Raw genomic sequence first — 23141 nt, forward strand, 5'->3', positions numbered from 1 at the left:
CCTAACTCCTAACCCTAACCCTAACCCTAACCCTAACCCTAACCCTAACCCTAACCCTAACCCTAACCCTAACCCTAACCCTAACCCTAACCCTAACCCTAACCTAACCCTAACCCTAACCCTAACCTAACCCTAACCCTAACCTAACCCTAACCCTAACCCTAACCCCTAACCCTAACCCTAACCCTAACCCTAACCCTAACCCTAACCTAACCCTAACCCTAACCCTAACCCTAACCCTAACCCTAACCCTAACCCTAACCCTAACCCTAACCCTAACCCTAACCCTAACCCTAACCCTAACCTAACCCTAACCCTAACCCTAACCCTAACCCTAACCCTAACCCTAACCCTAACCCTAACCCTAACCCTAACCCTAACCCTAACCTAACCCTAACCCTAACCCTAACCCTAACCCTAACCCTAACCCTAACCCTAACCCTAACCCTAACCCTAACCCTAACCCTAACCCTAACCTAACCCTAACCCTAACCCTAACCCTAACCCTAACCCTAACCCTAACCCTAACCCTAACCCTAACCCTAACCCTAACCCTAACCCTAACCCTAACCCTAACCCTAACCCTAACCCTAACCCTAACCCTAACCCTAACCCTAACCCTAACCCTAACCCTAACCCTAACCCTAACCCTAACCCTAACCCTAACCCTAACCCTAACCCTAACCCTAACCCTAACCCTAACCCTAACCCTAACCCTAACCCTAACCCTAACCCTAACCCTAACCCTAACCCTAACCCTAACCCTAACCCTAACCCTAACCCTAACCCTAACCCTAACCCTAACCCTAACCCTAACCCTAACCCTAACCCTAACCCTAACCCTAACCCTAACCCTAACCCTAACCCTAACCCTAACCCTAACCCTAACCCTAACCCTAACCCTAACCCTAACCCTAACCCTAACCCTAACCCTAACCCTAACCCTAACCCTAACCCTAACCCTAACCCTAACCCTAACCCTAACCCTAACCCTAACCCTAACCCTAACCCTAACCCTAACCCTAACCCTAACCCTAACCCTAACCCTAACCCTAACCCTAACCCTAACCCTAACCCTAACCCTAACCCTAACCCTAACCCTAACCCTAACCCTAACCCTAACCCTAACCCTAACCCTAACCCTAACCCTAACCCTAACCCTAACCCTAACCCTAACCCTAACCCTAACCCTAACCCTAACCCTAACCCTAACCCTAACCCTAACCCTAACCCTAACCCTAACCCTAACCCTAACCCTAACCCTAACCCTAACCCTAACCCTAACCCTAACCCTAACCCTAACCCTAACCCTAACCCTAACCCTAACCCTAACCCTAACCCTAACCCTAACCCTAACCCTAACCCTAACCCTAACCCTAACCCTAACCCTAACCCTAACCCTAACCCTAACCCTAACCCTAACCCTAACCCTAACCCTAACCCTAACCCTAACCCTAACCCTAACCCTAACCCTAACCCTAACCCTAACCCTAACCCTAACCCTAACCCTAACCCTAACCCTAACCCTAACCCTAACCCTAACCCTAACCCTAACCCTAACCCTAACCCTAACCCTAACCCTAACCCTAACCCTAACCCTAACCCTAACCCTAACCCTAACCCTAACCCTAACCCTAACCCTAACCCTAACCCTAACCCTAACCCTAACCCTAACCCTAACCCTAACCCTAACCCTAACCCTAACCCTAACCCTAACCCTAACCCTAACCCTAACCCTAACCCTAACCCTAACCCTAACCCTAACCCTAACCCTAACCCTAACCCTAACCCTAACCCTAACCCTAACCCTAACCCTAACCCTAACCCTAACCCTAACCCTAACCCTAACCCTAACCCTAACCCTAACCCTAACCCTAACCCTAACCCTAACCCTAACCCTAACCCTAACCCTAACCCTAACCCTAACCCTAACCCTAACCCTAACCCTAACCCTAACCCTAACCCTAACCCTAACCCTAACCCTAACCCTAACCCTAACCCTAACCCTAACCCTAACCCTAACCCTAACCCTAACCCTAACCCTAACCCTAACCCTAACCCTAACCCTAACCCTAACCCTAACCCTAACCCTAACCCTAACCCTAACCCTAACCCTAACCCTAACCCTAACCCTAACCCTAACCCTAACCCTAACCCTAACCCTAACCCTAACCCTAACCCTAACCCTAACCCTAACCCTAACCCTAACCCTAACCCTAACCCTAACCCTAACCCTAACCCTAACCCTAACCCTAACCCTAACCCTAACCCTAACCCTAACCCTAACCCTAACCCTAACCCTAACCCTAACCCTAACCCTAACCCTAACCCTAACCCTAACCCTAACCCTAACCCTAACCCTAACCCTAACCCTAACCCTAACCCTAACCCTAACCCTAACCCTAACCCTAACCCTAACCCTAACCCTAACCCTAACCCTAACCCTAACCCTAACCCTAACCCTAACCCTAACCCTAACCCTAACCCTAACCCTAACCCTAACCCTAACCCTAACCCTAACCCTAACCCTAACCCTAACCCTAACCCTAACCCTAACCCTAACCCTAACCCTAACCCTAACCCTAACCCTAACCCTAACCCTAACCCTAACCCTAACCCTAACCCTAACCCTAACCCTAACCCTAACCCTAACCCTAACCCTAACCCTAACCCTAACCCTAACCCTAACCCTAACCCTAACCCTAACCCTAACCCTAACCCTAACCCTAACCCTAACCCTAACCCTAACCCTAACCCTAACCCTAACCCTAACCCTAACCCTAACCCTAACCCTAACCCTAACCCTAACCCTAACCCTAACCCTAACCCTAACCCTAACCCTAACCCTAACCCTAACCCTAACCCTAACCCTAACCCTAACCCTAACCCTAACCCTAACCCTAACCCTAACCCTAACCCTAACCCTAACCCTAACCCTAACCCTAACCCTAACCCTAACCCTAACCCTAACCCTAACCCTAACCCTAACCCTAACCCTAACCCTAACCCTAACCCTAACCCTAACCCTAACCCTAACCCTAACCCTAACCCTAACCCTAACCCTAACCCTAACCCTAACCCTAACCCTAACCCTAACCCTAACCCTAACCCTAACCCTAACCCTAACCCTAACCCTAACCCTAACCCTAACCCTAACCCTAACCCTAACCCTAACCCTAACCCTAACCCTAACCCTAACCCTAACCCTAACCCTAACCCTAACCCTAACCCTAACCCTAACCCTAACCCTAACCCTAACCCTAACCCTAACCCTAACCCTAACCCTAACCCTAACCCTAACCCTAACCCTAACCCTAACCCTAACCCTAACCCTAACCCTAACCCTAACCCTAACCCTAACCCTAACCCTAACCCTAACCCTAACCCTAACCCTAACCCTAACCCTAACCCTAACCCTAACCCTAACCCTAACCCTAACCCTAACCCTAACCCTAACCCTAACCCTAACCCTAACCCTAACCCTAACCCTAACCCTAACCCTAACCCTAACCCTAACCCTAACCCTAACCCTAACCCTAACCCTAACCCTAACCCTAACCCTAACCCTAACCCTAACCCTAACCCTAACCCTAACCCTAACCCTAACCCTAACCCTAACCCTAACCCTAACCCTAACCCTAACCCTAACCCTAACCCTAACCCTAACCCTAACCCTAACCCTAACCCTAACCCTAACCCTAACCCTAACCCTAACCCTAACCCTAACCCTAACCCTAACCCTAACCCTAACCCTAACCCTAACCCTAACCCTAACCCTAACCCTAACCCTAACCCTAACCCTAACCCTAACCCTAACCCTAACCCTAACCCTAACCCTAACCCTAACCCTAACCCTAACCCTAACCCTAACCCTAACCCTAACCCTAACCCTAACCCTAACCCTAACCCTAACCCTAACCCTAACCCTAACCCTAACCCTAACCCTAACCCTAACCCTAACCCTAACCCTAACCCTAACCCTAACCCTAACCCTAACCCTAACCCTAACCCTAACCCTAACCCTAACCCTAACCCTAACCCTAACCCTAACCCTAACCCTAACCCTAACCCTAACCCTAACCCTAACCCTAACCCTAACCCTAACCCTAACCCTAACCCTAACCCTAACCCTAACCCTAACCCTAACCCTAACCCTAACCCTAACCCTAACCCTAACCCTAACCCTAACCCTAACCCTAACCCTAACCCTAACCCTAACCCTAACCCTAACCCTAACCCTAACCCTAACCCTAACCCTAACCCTAACCCTAACCCTAACCCTAACCCTAACCCTAACCCTAACCCTAACCCTAACCCTAACCCTAACCCTAACCCTAACCCTAACCCTAACCCTAACCCTAACCCTAACCCTAACCCTAACCCTAACCCTAACCCTAACCCTAACCCTAACCCTAACCCTAACCCTAACCCTAACCCTAACCCTAACCCTAACCCTAACCCTAACCCTAACCCTAACCCTAACCCTAACCCTAACCCTAACCCTAACCCTAACCCTAACCCTAACCCTAACCCTAACCCTAACCCTAACCCTAACCCTAACCCTAACCCTAACCCTAACCCTAACCCTAACCCTAACCCTAACCCTAACCCTAACCCTAACCCTAACCCTAACCCTAACCCTAACCCTAACCCTAACCCTAACCCTAACCCTAACCCTAACCCTAACCCTAACCCTAACCCTAACCCTAACCCTAACCCTAACCCTAACCCTAACCCTAACCCTAACCCTAACCCTAACCCTAACCCTAACCCTAACCCTAACCCTAACCCTAACCCTAACCCTAACCCTAACCCTAACCCTAACCCTAACCCTAACCCTAACCCTAACCCTAACCCTAACCCTAACCCTAACCCTAACCCTAACCCTAACCCTAACCCTAACCCTAACCCTAACCCTAACCCTAACCCTAACCCTAACCCTAACCCTAACCCTAACCCTAACCCTAACCCTAACCCTAACCCTAACCCTAACCCTAACCCTAACCCTAACCCTAACCCTAACCCTAACCCTAACCCTAACCCTAACCCTAACCCTAACCCTAACCCTAACCCTAACCCTAACCCTAACCCTAACCCTAACCCTAACCCTAACCCTAACCCTAACCCTAACCCTAACCCTAACCCTAACCCTAACCCTAACCCTAACCCTAACCCTAACCCTAACCCTAACCCTAACCCTAACCCTAACCCTAACCCTAACCCTAACCCTAACCCTAACCCTAACCCTAACCCTAACCCTAACCCTAACCCTAACCCTAACCCTAACCCTAACCCTAACCCTAACCCTAACCCTAACCCTAACCCTAACCCTAACCCTAACCCTAACCCTAACCCTAACCCTAACCCTAACCCTAACCCTAACCCTAACCCTAACCCTAACCCTAACCCTAACCCTAACCCTAACCCTAACCCTAACCCTAACCCTAACCCTAACCCTAACCCTAACCCTAACCCTAACCCTAACCCTAACCCTAACCCTAACCCTAACCCTAACCCTAACCCTAACCCTAACCCTAACCCTAACCCTAACCCTAACCCTAACCCTAACCCTAACCCTAACCCTAACCCTAACCCTAACCCTAACCCTAACCCTAACCCTAACCCTAACCCTAACCCTAACCCTAACCCTAACCCTAACCCTAACCCTAACCCTAACCCTAACCCTAACCCTAACCCTAACCCTAACCCTAACCCTAACCCTAACCCTAACCCTAACCCTAACCCTAACCCTAACCCTAACCCTAACCCTAACCCTAACCCTAACCCTAACCCTAACCCTAACCCTAACCCTAACCCTAACCCTAACCCTAACCCTAACCCTAACCCTAACCCTAACCCTAACCCTAACCCTAACCCTAACCCTAACCCTAACCCTAACCCTAACCCTAACCCTAACCCTAACCCTAACCCTAACCCTAACCCTAACCCTAACCCTAACCCTAACCCTAACCCTAACCCTAACCCTAACCCTAACCCTAACCCTAACCCTAACCCTAACCCTAACCCTAACCCTAACCCTAACCCTAACCCTAACCCTAACCCTAACCCTAACCCTAACCCTAACCCTAACCCTAACCCTAACCCTAACCCTAACCCTAACCCTAACCCTAACCCTAACCCTAACCCTAACCCTAACCCTAACCCTAACCCTAACCCTAACCCTAACCCTAACCCTAACCCTAACCCTAACCCTAACCCTAACCCTAACCCTAACCCTAACCCTAACCCTAACCCTAACCCTAACCCTAACCCTAACCCTAACCCTAACCCTAACCCTAACCCTAACCCTAACCCTAACCCTAACCCTAACCCTAACCCTAACCCTAACCCTAACCCTAACCCTAACCCTAACCCTAACCCTAACCCTAACCCTAACCCTAACCCTAACCCTAACCCTAACCCTAACCCTAACCCTAACCCTAACCCTAACCCTAACCCTAACCCTAACCCTAACCCTAACCCTAACCCTAACCCTAACCCTAACCCTAACCCTAACCCTAACCCTAACCCTAACCCTAACCCTAACCCTAACCCTAACCCTAACCCTAACCCTAACCCTAACCCTAACCCTAACCCTAACCCTAACCCTAACCCTAACCCTAACCCTAACCCTAACCCTAACCCTAACCCTAACCCTAACCCTAACCCTAACCCTAACCCTAACCCTAACCCTAACCCTAACCCTAACCCTAACCCTAACCCTAACCCTAACCCTAACCCTAACCCTAACCCTAACCCTAACCCTAACCCTAACCCTAACCCTAACCCTAACCCTAACCCTAACCCTAACCCTAACCCTAACCCTAACCCTAACCCTAACCCTAACCCTAACCCTAACCCTAACCCTAACCCTAACCCTAACCCTAACCCTAACCCTAACCCTAACCCTAACCCTAACCCTAACCCTAACCCTAACCCTAACCCTAACCCTAACCCTAACCCTAACCCTAACCCTAACCCTAAACCCTAACCCTAACCCTAACCCTAAACCCTAACCCTAACCCTAACCCTAACCCTAACCCTAACCCTAAAACCCTAACCCTAACCCTAAAACCCTAACCCTAACCCTAACCCTAACCCTAACCCTAACCCCTAACCCCTAACCCCTAACCCCTAACCCTAACCCCTAACCCTAACCCCTAACCCTAACCCTAATTTTTGTTATTTGTCCAGTCCCAAAGGTGGTGGTGCTATGTCTAAAACTCCTGGTCTCAAGGCTCTTAACTCTTCTGGTGCTTCTTTTTGTAAGTCTTCTTCGTAGTCTCTCAAAAAATTTTCCTTGTCTTCCACTGATCTGATTTTGAACTTTTTCCCTTTAAAGGTAAAAGATAATCCCTGGGGGAATTCCCATCTAAAGGCAATGCAGTTTCTTCTCAGTAGGGCCACCAAGTCTCCGTAGTTGGTTCTCAGGTCCAAAAGATGTTTCGGTATATCCTTAAAAATCTCGACTCTCGAGTCTCCAAGGTCTTCTGAAAGTGTGCACTCAATATTTTATCCCTCTCTTCTTTCGTTCGGAGGGTAACCAAACAGTCTCTCACTATGTTTTTTCTCCCTCCTCTTCCAAGTCTGAAGGCGCTCACTATCTTAAAGTCTTTTTCCAGCTCCAAATTCCAGAATTTCCCAAATTCCTGTGTAAGATAGTCGCTCAGGTTATCCTTTTCAAGTTCCGGCACGGCCCTGATCCTCAGGTTTGTCTGTTTCTCCTTCAATTCGATCATAGACAATAAAGCCTGATGGTCCCCAATCTGTTTACGCATAGGTTTTATTTCTTCCTCCACAGCCACTGCTTTTTCTTTTGCTTCCTCAGCTATTTTTCTGGTGGACGCAGATTCTTCCAGCAGTTTTTCAATAACTTTTGTATTTGAATTAATGCTGGCCGTGTTCCCTTCAATTTTAGTAACTTGTTTACTTAGGCCTTCCAATTTCTCATAAATTTTATTTAATACAGATGTAAATTCCCCTTCTGAGGCCATTCCTAATCTGGGGGGGGGGAGTTCTTTCACTTTGATGTTTCGATTTAAGACTTTAAAGGCTCCGCTTTCCAAGTATTAGCATATGTCAGGGAATCAGGAGCAGGAGCACTGGGGAGAGAGGAATTGGAGAGCGAAGGGGAAGAATCTGAGGGCAGCGTAGGGTGGTATGACAGTGGCCCGAGAGATTCCATGAGCTTCTCCAGCGAATCAGAAGATTCCCAAAAGGGGGCGCCCATGGTCAGGGCAAGGGGGGTCCCAGGGGGGACGCACCAGAAACAAGGAGCCAGAGGGGAACCCCAAAGCAGCAGTGGAGGATCGGGACCAGTTTCCCCACCAGAGCGTAGTGGGTGGGAAGAGTCACATGTGTCAGGGCCAGCGTCTCCTCCATTGGGGAGAGAGAGTGAGTCAGGGCTGACCACGCCTCCATCGGAGAGTGGGGGAATGGAGGGGAGGTCAGTTGCAGCTAGCCCCCCCCCAAGGGGGAAGCAGTGACAGCAGCAGTGAAACGGTCAGGAGGAAAGCTGCTGGCTGGGCGCGCGCGCCAAGTTCAAATGTGCACGCGTGCGGGACAGCAGGAGACCCGGATGGGGAACCAGCTCCTAAAGGGGTCTAGCCGGAGGGAGGGAGAAGGCTCAGGGGAATCAGCGTCAGAAGAGGCTAGAAAGGGCGAGACCCCGGCGGGCAGGAGGACCCAGAGGAGGAAAGAGCAGCGGAAAAGGTGGAGCAAGGCTAGGGTCTTAAATTGGTGTACAGGGGGAGGAGATTCAGACGGATCATCAGTGGTCTGACAGTTGAGATGTAGAGCTGCGCGCTGAGGCTCTGGAAGTGAAACTGAACTTCAATAAAGACTTTTGTACTTAACAACGAAGCAGCGTTGGTCCTTTGTGAGCTGGGACCTTGGGCAGCTCTGACAGCATAGAAACGTCTTTGCTTTGATCTGTTACAAAAACGGAAGGCGGACTTCCTGTTTACACCTTCCTGCTTCAGTGCCAAATTAACGCTTTTTTTTCTTCTTCAAATCCGATCTTTTAATTTCACCTACTCACGGATAGTAGTTTAGCAGCCAAATTGTCACAGGAAAAAGGTCAGCGCTCTCCGGCAACAGCTACGCGGCTTCACCCCACAGAAGAAGCAATTGACTCGCAGCACCGCGCCGCTCCCGTTACGCTCCGGACCCCCTTGCGGGGTTCCCTCGCTGATTCGGGGGGCGCTAAGGGTGCCCGCCGAGTCCCACGCTCGCAGGCTCCTTCTACCTGCGATTTCCGATCGGGTCTCCGCTTCGCCGTGGCGGATCGACCCACTTTCTGCAGGGCTTCTCCCTCTTACTCAGAAGGAGACCGCCATTGCCGTTGGCGCCACCTCCGGAAGTCCAACTGCGCCCAGTGCTTGCTCTTGTTCTGTCGGTGGTGTTGGTATCCCTTTTGCTGGGCAGTCCAGTCCAAAAGATAGCTTTGCAGTATAGGTGATCTTCTGTCCAGTGCTCTTTGCTCTAGTCCTCTATCTGGTGATCTTCTGTCCGATGCTCCTGGTTCTTTTCCAAGTCCCGTCTGTAGATCCTCTTCGTGATTGCTCAGAAATTTTTCTTTGTCCTCAACTGATCTTATTTTTATTTTCCTTCCTTTAAAGCTAAAGGATAGGCCTTGGGGAAATCCCCACCTGAAGATAATTCTGTTCCTTCTCAGCAGAGCAACCAAATCTCTGTAATTGGACCTAAGGTCCAAAAGGTATTTTGGGATATTTTTAAATATTTCCACTCTTGTCTGCAGTATTTCCAAAGTCTATTGAAAGTGCCAACCCAAAATTTTATCTCTCTCTTCTTTAGATCGGAGGGTAATCAAACAGTCTCTTACTCTATTCTTCTTCCCTCCTCTTCCAAGCCTAAAACCACTCACGATTTTCACTCCTTCTTGTTCCAAATCCAGATTCCAAAACTCTGCAAATTCCTGCTGTCAGGGGCTCGGGAGCAGGAGCACAGGAGAGAGAGAAAATGGAGAGCGAGAGGGAGGAATCCGAGGGCAGCGTAGGGGAGTATGACAGTGACCCGAGAGATTCCATGAGCTTCTCCAGCGAATCAGAAGATTCCCAGAAGGGGGCGCCGATGGTCAGGGCAAGGGGGGTCCCAGGGGGGACGCACCAGAAACAAGGAGCCAGCGGGGAACCCCAAAGCAGCAGCGGGGGATCAGGACCAGTTTCCCCACCTGGGCGTAGTGGGGGGGAAGAGTCACATGTGTCAGGACCAGCGTCTCCTCCAGCGGGGAGAGAAGATGAGTCAGGGCTGACCACGCCTCCATCGGAGAGTGGGGGAATGGAGGGGAGGTCAGTTCCAGCTAGCCTCCCCGAAGGGGGAAGCAGTGACAGCAGCAGTGAAACGGTCAGGAGGAAAGTTGTTGGCTAGGCGCGCGCGCCAAGTTCAAATGTACAGGTGCGGGGGACAGCAGGAGACCCGGATGGGGAACCAGCTCCTAAAGCCCGCCGGAGGGAGGGGGAAGGCTCAGGGGATTCAGCGTCAGAAGAGTCTAGAAAGGGCGAGACCCCGACGGACAGGCGGAATCAGAGGCGGAAAGAACAGAGGAAGAGGTGGAGCAAGGCTAGAGTCTTAAACTGGTGTATGGGGGGAGGAGATTCAGACGGAACATCAGCGGTCTAAAGCTTGAGACGTAGAGCTGCGCGCTGCGGCTCTGGAAGTGAAACTGAACTTCAATAAAGACTTTTGTATTTAACAACGAAGCAGCGTTGGTCCTTTGTGAGCTGGGACCTAGGGCAGCTCTGACAGTATGCTCCGTCTCACTTAGAATTTAACCCTCGCAGCGTGAGTTGGCGCAGTGAGGGGCAAGACTTGGCGTTTTGCGAGCTCACGAAGATAGGCAAAGATGACTACAGAGGAGAAGGTGACAGAACTGCAAGACGCAGTCACGAGGCTTTACGCAGAAGTAGAAGTGTCCAGGAAAAGAGAAGAAGAAGCAGTAGCGCTCTGCCGGGATCTGCAAACCAGGTGGGAACGTTGGGAGAAGGAGGGGCTGCCAGGACCCAAGCCGGAGGGAGTTGGCCTCGGGAAGAGGGGGGGCAGCATAGTAGCCCACTTCGACGGGAACCTGCAACAGTACCCTAACTTCAGAGCCGACATCGTTTTCGCGCTCAATTTGCTTCGGAAAGACTTTAGAGATGAGGAAGAAAAAGTCGGCTTCATAATTACTCATCTGCATGGGGAAGCTAAATCGCGGCTGCAGAATTTATGGCGCGAAAATGATCCCGCCCTCCAAGATTCCAACGCATTTATCAAAGCTATGGACGCTTGTTTTAAATCAACGGTAGATGTGGATGTGGCCAGGAGGGAAATGCATGGGCTGCAGCAGGGCAAAGCCACGGTGAGAAAATATCACTCCCACTTTTTTGTGTTAGTGAATGTGCTGGGCTGGGAGAAGGACTCCATTGCCGTCAGGGATCTGTTCTGGGAGGGACTAAATGGGGCTGTGAAAGATGAGCTGGCAAGGGGAGAAAGACCCAAAAGCACCACAGAAGTTGTCCAAAGAGCGCTGGCGATAGGGGTGCGCCTGGAAGGACGCCCTTGGAGCAGGGAGGAGGGACGTAGGGCAAGCACACCAGCCAGGACAACTCCCTTCCTACCCAGACAGACAGGGCGCGCGCTATCCACGCCTCCACTGGGGAGGGGAGAAGAGCCGATGGAGATAGGTGGTGCCAGGGCTCAGACAGCAAGCAGAGCCGAAACACCGGGAGCAGTCAAGGCGAAGGCTCCTAGAGGGAGCAGGAAGTGTTACATCTGCGACAGTGCACAGCACATGGCCAAAGAGTGTCCCCAGAGGATCCAGAAGCACACTGCAGCTTCAGCAACAGTAAAGGGAACAGTTCAGCAGCAAGAACAGCTGCAGGGAAACGAAGAAGCCTGGTTGGAAGCGGAAGCACTGGGGCCCAGCCAGGCGAGTCAGTGAAGCAGTCCCCAGAGATTTTACAGCCCACAGACCCCCTCCCACCCAAACCAGTGGTGCAACTCACCGCATCGCTCCAGCTGCCCAATGGGCTCACCCTGGAAGTACCAATTACCATTGATTCTGGGAGCAACGCAGATTTTGTAGGAGTGGACTTCATCAAGCAACATCGCATAGCACTCCTGCCAGCCACGATGCCCCTAAACGTCGTCACGGTCGATGGCAGGAAGATACTGGAAGGAGAGGTGGTACAGCAAACACCGCCTATGCTAATGCAAATTGGAAACCACCGCGAAGTCATCAGCTTCAACATCACCCACCTGTCTGACACGCCCATAGTGTTGGGCATGAGTTGGCTGGATAGGCACAGCCCGGCATTAGCATGGTACCAGCGGCAATTGACCTTCTGCTCTTCCTACTGCACAGAACACTGCATACGGACCCGCCAGGAGGAGGAGGGGCAAGAGGATGAACCGCAGTTACACCTAGGCATGGTGCAAGCGGTACCCAACAAGTACAAGGAGTTTTTGGAGGTCTTCTGCGAGAGGGAAGCGGATAAGCTGCCTCCCCACAGGCCTTACGACTGCAAGATTGACCTCCTGCCAGGGGCGACGCTGCCGACTGGAAAACTGTATTCCATGTCTGAGGACGAACTGCAAGAACTCAGGGAGTTCATAGATCACAACTTGAAGCGGGGATTCATCCAAGAATCTAAAGCAGTGGGGGGCAGTCCCGTGTTTTTCGTGAAGAAGAAAGACACGCCCCAACGCAGGCTCGTAGTTGATTATAGGATCATCAATTCCAGGACAAAGCCCACAGCATTCCCCATGCCCAAGATCGACGACCTGCTCGCGACGGTGAGGAAGGGACGACTCTTCACCAATTGGATCTACGAGGGGCGTACAACCTTATACGCATGCGGGAGGGCGATGAGTGGAAGACGGCCATGTTTACACCTTTAGGCACCTATGAATATCGCTGTCAGCGCTGCCCAAGGTCCCAGCTCACACAAGACCAACGCTGCTTCTTGCTCAAGTTCAAAAGTCTTTATTGAAGTTCAGTCTCATTTCCAGACGTGCAGCGCGCAACGCTACATCTATCCGTCAGATCATAGAAGTCCCATCTGAATCTCCGCCCCCCTGACACCAGCTTAAGATTCTAGCTTTACTCCACCTCTTCCTCTGTTCCTTCTTTCTCTGGGTCCTTCTGCTAGTCGGAGTCTCTGCCCTCCGAGATTCTTCTGACGCTGATTCTCCCGACTCCTCCTCCCCCCTCTTTCGGGCTTTAGGACCTGGCTCCCAATCCGGGTTTTCTGCTGTCCCGCGCTCCTCCACATTTGAACTTGGCGCGCGCGCGCAGCCTCCCACTTTCCTTCTGACCGTTACACTTGTGTCACTGCTCCCCCTTTCGGGGAGGCTAGCTGGACCTGCCCTTCCCTCCGTCTCCCCACTCCCCGATGGAGGAGACGCTGGTCCTGACTCCCATGCCTCTTCTCCCCCACTGTGCTCTGGTGGGGGAACTGGCCCTACTTCTCCGCTACTCCTTTGGGACTCCCCTCTGGTTCCCTGTTTATGGATCGTCCCCTCTGGGATTCGCCTCGCCCTTACCATAGGCGCCCCCTCCTGGGAATCTTCTGATTCGCTGGAGAAGCTCATGGAATCTCTCGGTCCACTGTCATATTCCCCTACGCTCCCCTCTGATTCCTCTCCTCCGCTCTCTATTTGCTCTCTCCCCTGCTCTTCTGCTCCTGAGCCTCTGACATCCATCCCCCCCTCGAAGCCCCCCCTTCCCCCCTCCCCCTCTTCGGGTGTGGGTTCCAGGTGCTCCAGCGCTGGGGGTGTGAGTGCTGGCTTCCGTTCTCTCTCCCTGGTGTGCAACCGTCCAGCGGGATCAGGCCCCCCCACGATGGGTTCGTCGACGTCGACTTCCTCTGCTTCCATTTCTCTGCTGTCGTGCTCAAAACCAAGATCCTCCCCCCACACGTCCATGTCCTCCTCTCCCCCCGGTCCCTCGGGTGAGGCTGTGTGCAAGGGCCCCCTCAGCAGTTCCCTGCTCCACCCCACTTCTGGTTGAGTGTCCCACCAATAGGAGCGGTCCGTGGCAAACCCCGAGAGCGACCCCTCCGGGGAGCTCATCCCCGGCGTCGGCTCCTCATCTGAGGAGAAACCTTGGAACGTGCTGGCTGACAGTGTGGGTGTGAAAAGCCAGTCGTCAAAATACTCCGCCGGCATGGGTCTGTGTGGGAAGATCGAATGGAACTCGTCTTTGAGATAGTGCTCCTCCACGGCGTAGCACGGCACCCACTCGTTGGCGCTGGCCGGAGTACCCTCCCTGGCGAGGAGATATTCAACTCCCTCTTCCCCCCATCTGGAGTCCAAAATCTCTGTGACCTCGTTGAGTGGCGTCGCCCTCTGTGGTCCCTCCCCTGCTGGCGATGGGCTACGTGGAGCTGGTGCGGTCCCTGGCGCCTGAAACCTGTGGGGCGCCTTGTAAGGCGTGAGCACTGACCTGTGAAAGACTGGGTGCATTCTGGAGCCCTCCGGGAGTGTCAACCGGTAGGCCACTGGATTGATTTGTGCCGCGACCTGGTAAGGTCCCAGCTGCTTGTGTCCTAGCTTCCTCTTAGCTAGCGTTCTGGCCGGCACTGCCTGAGCTGCTAACCAGACCCAGTCCCCTACCTGTATGTCTTCCCCAACCCTCCTGTGCCTGTCTGCCTGCATCTTGTAGGCGTGTTTCGCGAGTTCCAAGTGCCTTCGGAGTTGCTCATGGACCTCCTGTAACTCTGCGGCTAAGTGCTCTGCCCCCCGTGGCTCCCCCTCTGCCTCGGTCTCCAACCCCGGGAAGGTTCTGGGGTGGCGCCCATTGTTGGCGAAGAACGGTGTCACCCCTGTAGACCCGTGCTTCGTGTTGTTGTAGGCAAACTCGGCTAGCGGTAGGTAGTCCACCCAGGTCGAGGGCTGTTGATTGGCGTAGCATCGCAGGTACTGCTGCATGATGGCGTTGACCCTCTCCGCTTGTCCGTTGGTCTGCGGGTGTCGTGCCGACGCTAAGTTGATCTTGACGTTCAGGATGCCCAGCAGCTTCTGCCAAAAGTTCGAGATGAATTGGCGGCCCCGGTCGGACAGGATGGACCGCGGCAGGCCGTGAGCTTTGAACACGTGGTCTATGAACAGCTTGGCGGTCTGTTCCGCTGTGGCCACCTTCGCGCACGGAATGAAATGCGCCATTTTGGTGAAGAGGTCTACGACCACGAGTACTGCTGTTTTGCCGCGCGAACTGGGCAGATCTGTAACAAAGTCCAGGGCCACTTTCTCCCATGGTTCGAGCGGCGTCTGCAGCGGTTCCAGCAGACCCGCCGGCTTCCTGTGTACTGGCTTGGCCCTTTGGCAGGTGTCACACCTGGAAACGTAATCCGCAACTTCTCCCCGCACCTTGGGCCACCAAAAGTCCCTGGTGACTAATTCCGCCGTCTTGTCCTTGCCGAAGTGCCCAGCGCTGGGCGCGTCGTGCAGCTGCTGCAAGACTCTCGCGCGAAGGTCTTCTCCCGGTACGTAGAGAGCCCCTTTGCGGAGGAGTAGTCCGTCGCGTATCTGGAACTCGTCGTCCCTCGCTGTGCCGTTTCGCACCTCCTCCATCTTGGTTTGCGCAAACGAATCCGCCTGTAGCGCACGACGGACTGCGTCCAGGTCCACTGCGGCTGAAGCGCACGCCCACACCTCTGGTGCGAAAATGTGTTTGGCCGCTGCCGGTGCCGCTTCCTCGAGATACTGCGGCTTCCTGGATAGCGCATCCGCCATGACGTTGTTGTCTCCCGGGATGTATTCTATCCGGAAATCGAAATCTGCAAAGAACTCCGCCCAGCGGATGTGTCTCTGGTTCAGGAATTTCGCCGTGCGCCAGTACTCCAGGTTCTTGTGGTCCGTGCGAACCTGCACCGTGTGTCTGGCTCCGACGAGGAAGTGCCGCCACGCCTTGAAAGCTGCATGAATGGCCAGCAACTCCCTGTCCCAGATGGTGTAGTTCTGCTCCGACGTGCTGAGCTTCCTGGAGTAGAATGCGCACGGTCTCCAGTCCCCTTGCGGATCTTGCTGCAACAGGACCGCCCCCACCGCTCTGTCCGAGGCGTCCGTTTCAACCCTCATCGGTTTGCTGGGGTTTACGTGTAGCAGCTGTTCTTCGGACGCGAAGAGACGCTTGAGCCTCCGAAAGGACTGCTCCGCCTGGTCCGTCCAGGTGAACTTCTTCTTCTTGGAGCTGAGGGTGTCCGTGATGGCCGCTGTCTCCTTCGCGAACCCCTTGATGAACTTGCGATAAAAGTTGGCGAAACCGACGAACTTCTGGACCTCCTTCCGGTTGCGCGGGCTCTTCCAGTCCAACACTGAGCGGACCTTGGCGCTGTCCATGGCAAGTCCCTTGTCGGACAGCTTGTAGCCCAGGAAATCCACCTCTGTCGTGTCGAACTGGCACTTCTCCAGTTTGGCGTAAAGTCTGTGCTCCCGTAGTCTCTGCAGGACCTCCTTGACGTCCTCCTCGTGCGCCTCCTGCGAGTCCGAAAAGATCAGGATATCATCTAAAAAGCAGACGCACTTCTTGTAGAGGAGTCCCGCTAGCACGTGGTGCATGAAAGCTTGGAAACAATGGGAGCCATTTTGGAGACCAAACGGCATGACTCTGTATTCATAGGTTCCTAAAGGCGTAAACATGGCTGTCTTCCACTCGTCGCCCTCCCGCATGCGTATAAGGTTGTAGGCCCCTCGTAAATCCAATTTGGTGAAGATCCGTCCCTTCCTCACCGTCGCGAGCAGGTCGTCAATTTTGGGCATGGGGAATGCTGTGGGCTTTGTCCTGGAATTGATGATTCTATAATCCACTATGAGCCTCCGTTCGGGCGTGTCTCTCTTCTTCACGAAAAACACGGGACTGCCCCCCACTGCTTTGGATTCCCGGATGAATCCCCGCTTCAAATTGCGATCTATGAACTCCCTGAGTTCTTGCATTTCGTCTTCAGACATGGAGTACAGTTTCCCAGTTGGCAGCGTCGCCCCTGGCAGGAGGTCAATCTTGCAGTCGTAGGGTCTGTGGGGAGGCAGCTTGTCTGCTTCCTTCTCGCAGAAGACTTCCAAAAAGTCCTTGTACTTGTTGGGCACCGCTTGCACCACGCCTAGGTGTAGCTGCGGTGCATCCTCTTGCCCCTCTCCTTCCTGGCAGGTCTGGATGCAGTGCGCTGCGCAGTAGGAAGAGCAGAAGGTCAATTGCCGCTGGTACCACGCTAATGCCGGGCTGTGCCTATCCAGCCAACTCATGCCCAACACTATGGGCGTGTCCGACAGGTGGGTGACGTTGAAACTGATGACTTCGCGGTGGTTTCCAATTTGCATCACCAGAGGTGGTGTTTGCTGTACCACCTCTCCTCCCAGTATCTTCCTGCCATCTACCGTGACAACATTTAGGGGCATCGTGGCTGGCAGGAGTGCTATGCGATGCTGCTTGACGAAGTCCAACCCTACAAAGTCTGCGTTGCTACCAGAGTCAATGGTAATAGGGACCTCCAGGGTGAGCCCATCGGGCAGCTGGAGCGATGCAGTGAGTTGCACCACTGGTTTGGGTGGGAGGGGGTCTGTGGGCTGCAAAATCTCTGGGGACTGTTTCACTGACTCGCCTGGTTGAGCCCCAGAGCCTCCATCTCCAACCAGGCGTCGCCTTTTCCCTGCTGCTCAACTCCCTGCTGAATTCCTCCTTTAACAGTTGCTGAGGCTGCAGTGTGCTTCTGGAGCCTCTGGGGACACTCTTTCGCCATGTGCTGTGCACTGTCGCAGATGTAACACTTCCTGCTCCCTCTAGGAGCCTTCGCCTTGACTGCTCCTGGTGTCTGGGCTCTGCTTGCTGTCTGAGCCCTTGCACCTCCGATTTCCATTGGCTCCTCTCCACTTATGAGAGGAGGCGTGGACTGAGCGCGCTCTGTCTCTCTGGGTAGGAAGGGAGTCGTTCTAACTGACGTGTTTGCTCTTCGCCCCTCCTCCCTGCTCCACGGGCGTTCTTCCAGGCGCACCCCAATTGCAAGCGCCCTTTGGACTACTTCTGTTGTATTTTGGGGTCTCTCCCCCCTCGCCAGTTCATCTTTAACGGCTCCATTCAGCCCCTCCCAGAACAGATCCCTGACGGCAGCTGAGTCCTTCTGCCAGCCCAGCACATTTACTAACCCAAAAAAGCGGGAATGATACTGGCGCACCGTCGCTCTCCCTTGTCGCAATCCATGCATTTCCCTTCTAGCGACATCCACATCCACCGTTGATTTAAAGCAAGCGTCCATGGCTCCAATAAAAGCGCTTGAATCTTTGAGGGCGGGGTCATTTTCGCGTAGCAAAGTTCGCAGCCACGACTTAGCTTCCCCATGCAGATGAGTGATTATGAAACCCACTTTCTCCTCCTCATCTCTAAAATCTTTCCGAAGCAAATTGAGCGCGAAGACTACTTCTGCTCTGAAGTTAGGGTACTGCTGCAGGTTCCCGTCAAAATGGGTCACAAGGCTTGCCCCCCTTTTCCCGAGGCTAACTCCCTCCGGCTTGGCTCCCAGCTGCCCCTCCTTTCCCCATTTGTCCCACCTGGCTTGCAGATCCTGGCAGAGCGCAGCTGTGTCTTCTTCTTTTTTCCTAGACGCAGCTAATTCTGCGTAGAGCGTTGACACCGCTTCCTGCAATTGCTTGACTTTTTCCTCAGTCGTCATCTTTGCCTATCTCCGTGAGCTCGCAGAGTTTATTGGAGATGGGACTTACTGTCAGCGCTGCCCAAGGTCCCAGCTCACACAAGACCAACGCTGCTTCTTGCTCAAGTTCAAAAGTCTTTATTGAAGTTCAGTCTCATTTCCAGACGTGCAGCGCGCAACGCTACATCTATCCGTCAGATCATAGAAGTCCCATCTGAATCTCCGCCCCCCTGACACCAGCTTAAGATTCTAGCTTTACTCCACCTCTTCCTCTGTTCCTTCTTTCTCTGGGTCCTTCTGCTAGTCGGAGTCTCTGCCCTCCGAGATTCTTCTGACGCTGATTCTCCCGACTCCTCCTCCCCCCTCTTTCGGGCTTTAGGACCTGGCTCCCAATCCGGGTTTTCTGCTGTCCCGCGCTCCTCCACATTTGAACTTGGCGCGCGCGCGCAGCCTCCCACTTTCCTTCTGACCGTTACACTTGTGTCACTGCTCCCCCTTTCGGGGAGGCTAGCTGGACCTGCCCTTCCCTCCGTCTCCCCACTCCCCGATGGAGGAGACGCTGGTCCTGACTCCCATGCCTCTTCTCCCCCACTGTGCTCTGGTGGGGGAACTGGCCCTACTTCTCCGCTACTCCTTTGGGACTCCCCTCTGGTTCCCTGTTTATGGATCGTCCCCTCTGGGATTCGCCTCGCCCTTACCATAGGCGCCCCCTCCTGGGAATCTTCTGATTCGCTGGAGAAGCTCATGGAATCTCTCGGTCCACTGTCATATTCCCCTACGCTCCCCTCTGATTCCTCTCCTCCGCTCTCTATTTGCTCTCTCCCCTGCTCTTCTGCTCCTGAGCCTCTGACAATCGCGTAATGCCGTTTGGTCTGCAAAATGGCTCCCATACCTTCCAAGCTTTCATGCATCACATGTGTCAGAGCTGCCCTAGATCCCAGCTCACAAAGGACCAACGCTGCTCCGTTGTTAAATACAAAAGTCTTTATTGAAGTTCAGTTTCACTTCCATAGCCGCAGCGCGCAGCCCTACGTCTCAGGCTTTAGACCGCTGATGCTCCGTCTGAATCTCCTCCCCCTGTACACCAGTTTAAGACCCTAGCCTTACTCCACCTCTTCCGCTGCTCTTTCCTCCTCTGGGTCAGCCTGCCCGCCGGGGTCTCGCCTTTTCTAGACTCTTCTGACGCTGATTCTCCTGAGCCTTCTCCCTCCCTCCGGCGGGCTTTAGGAGCTGGTTCCCCCATCCGGGTCTCCTGCTGTCCCGCGCGCCTGCACATTTGAACTTGGCGCGCGCGCCCAGCCAGCAACTTTCCTCCTGGCCGTTTCACTGCTGCTGTCACTGCTTCCCCCTTCGGGGGGGCTAGCTGTAACTGACCTCCCCTCCATTCCCCCACTCTCTGATGGAGGCGTGGTCAGCCCTGACTCATCTCCTCTCTCCGCTGGAGGAGACGCTGGTCCTGACACATGTGACTCTTCCCCCCCACTACGCCCAGGTGGGGAAACTGGTCCTGATCCCCCGCTGCTGCTTTGGGGTTCCCCGCTGGCTCCTTGTTTCTGGTGCGTCCCCCCTGGGACCCCCCTTGCCCTGACCATCGGCGCCCCCTTCTGGGAATCTTCTGATTCGCTGGAGAAGCTCATGGAATCTCTCGGGTCACTGTCATACTCCCCTACGCTGCCTTCTGATTTCTCCCCCTCGCTCTCCATTTCCTCTCTCCCCTGTGCTCCTGCTCCCGAACCCCTGACAACGTGTTAGCGGGACTCCTCTACAAGAAGTGCGTCTGCTTCCTGGACGACATCCTGATCTTCTCGGAATCGCAGGAGGCTCACGAGGGGGACGTCAAGGAGGTCCTGCAGAGGCTACGGGAGCACAGACTTACGCCAAACTAGAGAAGTGCCAGTTCGACATGACGGAGGTGGATTTCCTGGGCTATAAGCTGTCCGACAAAGGACTCGCCATGGACAGCACCAAGGTCCGTGCGGTGTTGGACTGGCAGAGCCCGCGCAATCGGAAGGAGGTCCAGAAGTTCGTCGGCTTCGCCAACTTTTATCGCAAGTTCATCAAGGGGTTCGCGAAGGAGACGGCGGCCATCACGGACACCCTCAGCTCCAAGAAGAAGAAGTTCACCTGGACGGACCAGGCGGAGCAGTCCTTTCGGAGACTCAAGCGTCTCTTCGTGTCCGAAGAACAGATGCTACACGTAAACCCCAGCAAACCAATGAGGGTTGAGACGGACGCCTCGGACAGAGCGGTGGGGGCGGTCCTGTTGCAGCAAGATCCGCAAGGGGACTGGAGGCCGTGCGCATTCTACTCCAGGAAACTCAGCAAGGCGGAACAGAACTACACCATCTGGGACAGGGAGTTGCTGGCCATTCATGCAGCTTTCAAGGCGTGGCGGCACTTCCTCGTCGGAGCCAGACACAAAGTGCAAGTCCGCACGGACCATAAGAACCTGGAGTACTGGCGCACGGCGCGGTTCCTGACCCAGAGACACATCCGCTGGGCGGAGTTCTTTGCGGATTTCGATTTCCGGATAGAATACATCCTGGGAGACAACAACGTCATGGCGGATGCACTATCCAGGAAGCCGCAGTATCTCGAGGAAGCGGCACCGGTGGCGGCCAAGCACATTTTTGCACCGAAAGCGTGGGCGTGCGCTTCAGCCACCATGGACCTGGACGCGGTGCGTCGAGCGCTGCAGATGGATTCGTTCGCACAATCCAAGATGGAGGAGGTGCGAAGAGGCACAGCAAAGGATGGCGAGTTCCAGATACGAGACGGACTGCTCATCCACAAAGGGGCTCTCTACGTACCCGGAGATGATCTCCGCGCGAAAGTCCTGCAGCAGTTACACGACACGCCCAGGGCTGGGCACTTTGGCAAGGATAAGACGGCGGAATTAGTAACCAGAGACTTTTGGTGGCCCAAGGTGAGGGGAGAAGTCGCGGATTACGTTTCCAGGTGTGACACCTGCCAAAGGGCCAAGCCAGTACACAGGAAGCCGGCGGGTCTGCTAGAACCCCTACAGACGCCGCTCGAACCGTGGGAGAAAGTGGCCCTGGACTTTGTCACAGATCTGCCCAGTTCGCGAGGCAAAACAGCGGTACTCGTGGTCGTAGACATGTTCACCAAGATGGCGCACTTTATTCCGTGCGCGAAGGTGGCCACAGCGGAACAGACCGCCAAGCTGTTCATAGACCACGTGTTCAAAGCTCACGGCTTGCCGCGGTCCATCCTGTCCGACCGGGGTCGCCAATTCGTCTCGAGCGTCTGGCAGAAGCTGCTGGGCATCTTGAACGTCAAGATCAACTTAGCGTCGGCACGACACCCGCAGACCAACGGACAAGCGGAGAGGGTCAACGCCATCATGCAGCAGTACCTGCGATGCTATGCCAATCAACAACCCTCGACCTGGGTGGACTACCTACCGCTGGCCGAGTTTGCCTACAACAACACGAAGCACGGGTCTACAGGAGTGACACCGTTCTTCGCCAACAATGGGCGGCATCCCAGAACCTTCCCTGGGTTAGAGACGAAGGGGGAGGGGGAGCCACGGGGAGCAGAGTACTTAGCAGCAGAGTTACAGGAGGTCCACGAGCAACTCCGAAGGCACTTGGAACTGGCGAAACACGCCTACAAAATGCAGGCAGACAAGCACAGGAGAGTCGGGGAGGACATCCAGGTGGGGGACTGGGTCTGGTTAGCAGCCCAGGCAGTGCCGCCCAGGACGCTAGCTATGAGGAAGCTCAAACACAAGCAGCTGGGGCCTTAACAGGTCGAGGCACAAATCAATCCAGTGGCCTTCCGGTTGACACTCCCGGAGGGCTCCAGAATGCACCCAGTCTTTCATAGGTCAGTGCTCACACCCTACAGGGCACCCCACAGGTTTCAGGCGACAGAGAACGTGCCACACCCACTTAACAAATCGCCAACAGGGGAGGGGTCACAGAGGGCGACGCCACTCAACGAGGTCACGGAGATTTTGGACTCGAGGTGGGGGGAAGAGGGAGTGGAATATCTCCTTGCCAGGGAAAGTACCCCAGCCAGCGCCAACAGGTGGGTACCATGCTATGCCGTGGAGGAGCACTACCTCAAAGACAAGTTCCATGCACTCTTCCCGCACAGACCTATGCCGGCAGAGTATTTCGACTACTGGCTTTTCACACCCACACTTTCAGCCAGTACGTTCCAGGGTTTTTCATCAGCTGAAGAGACGACGCCGGAAACAAGCTCCCCGGAGGGGTCACTCTCGGGGTTTGCCACAGACCGCTCCTATTGGTGGGACACTCAACTGGAGGTGGGGTGGCGCAGGGAACTGCTGCGGGAACCCTTACACGCAGTCTCACTCGAGGTACCAGGGGGAGGGAAGGACATGGACGTGTTGGGGAGGATCCTGGATTCGAGCACAACAGCAGAGAGATGGAAGCAGAAGAAATCGACGTCGACGAGCCCATTGCGGTCTGGCCGGATCCCGCTGGCCGGCTGCACACCAGGGGGGAAGAA

This window comes from Podarcis raffonei, chromosome 2, assembly GCF_027172205.1.
Source record: "Podarcis raffonei isolate rPodRaf1 chromosome 2, rPodRaf1.pri, whole genome shotgun sequence".
Lineage (NCBI taxonomy): Eukaryota > Metazoa > Chordata > Lepidosauria > Squamata > Lacertidae > Podarcis > Podarcis raffonei.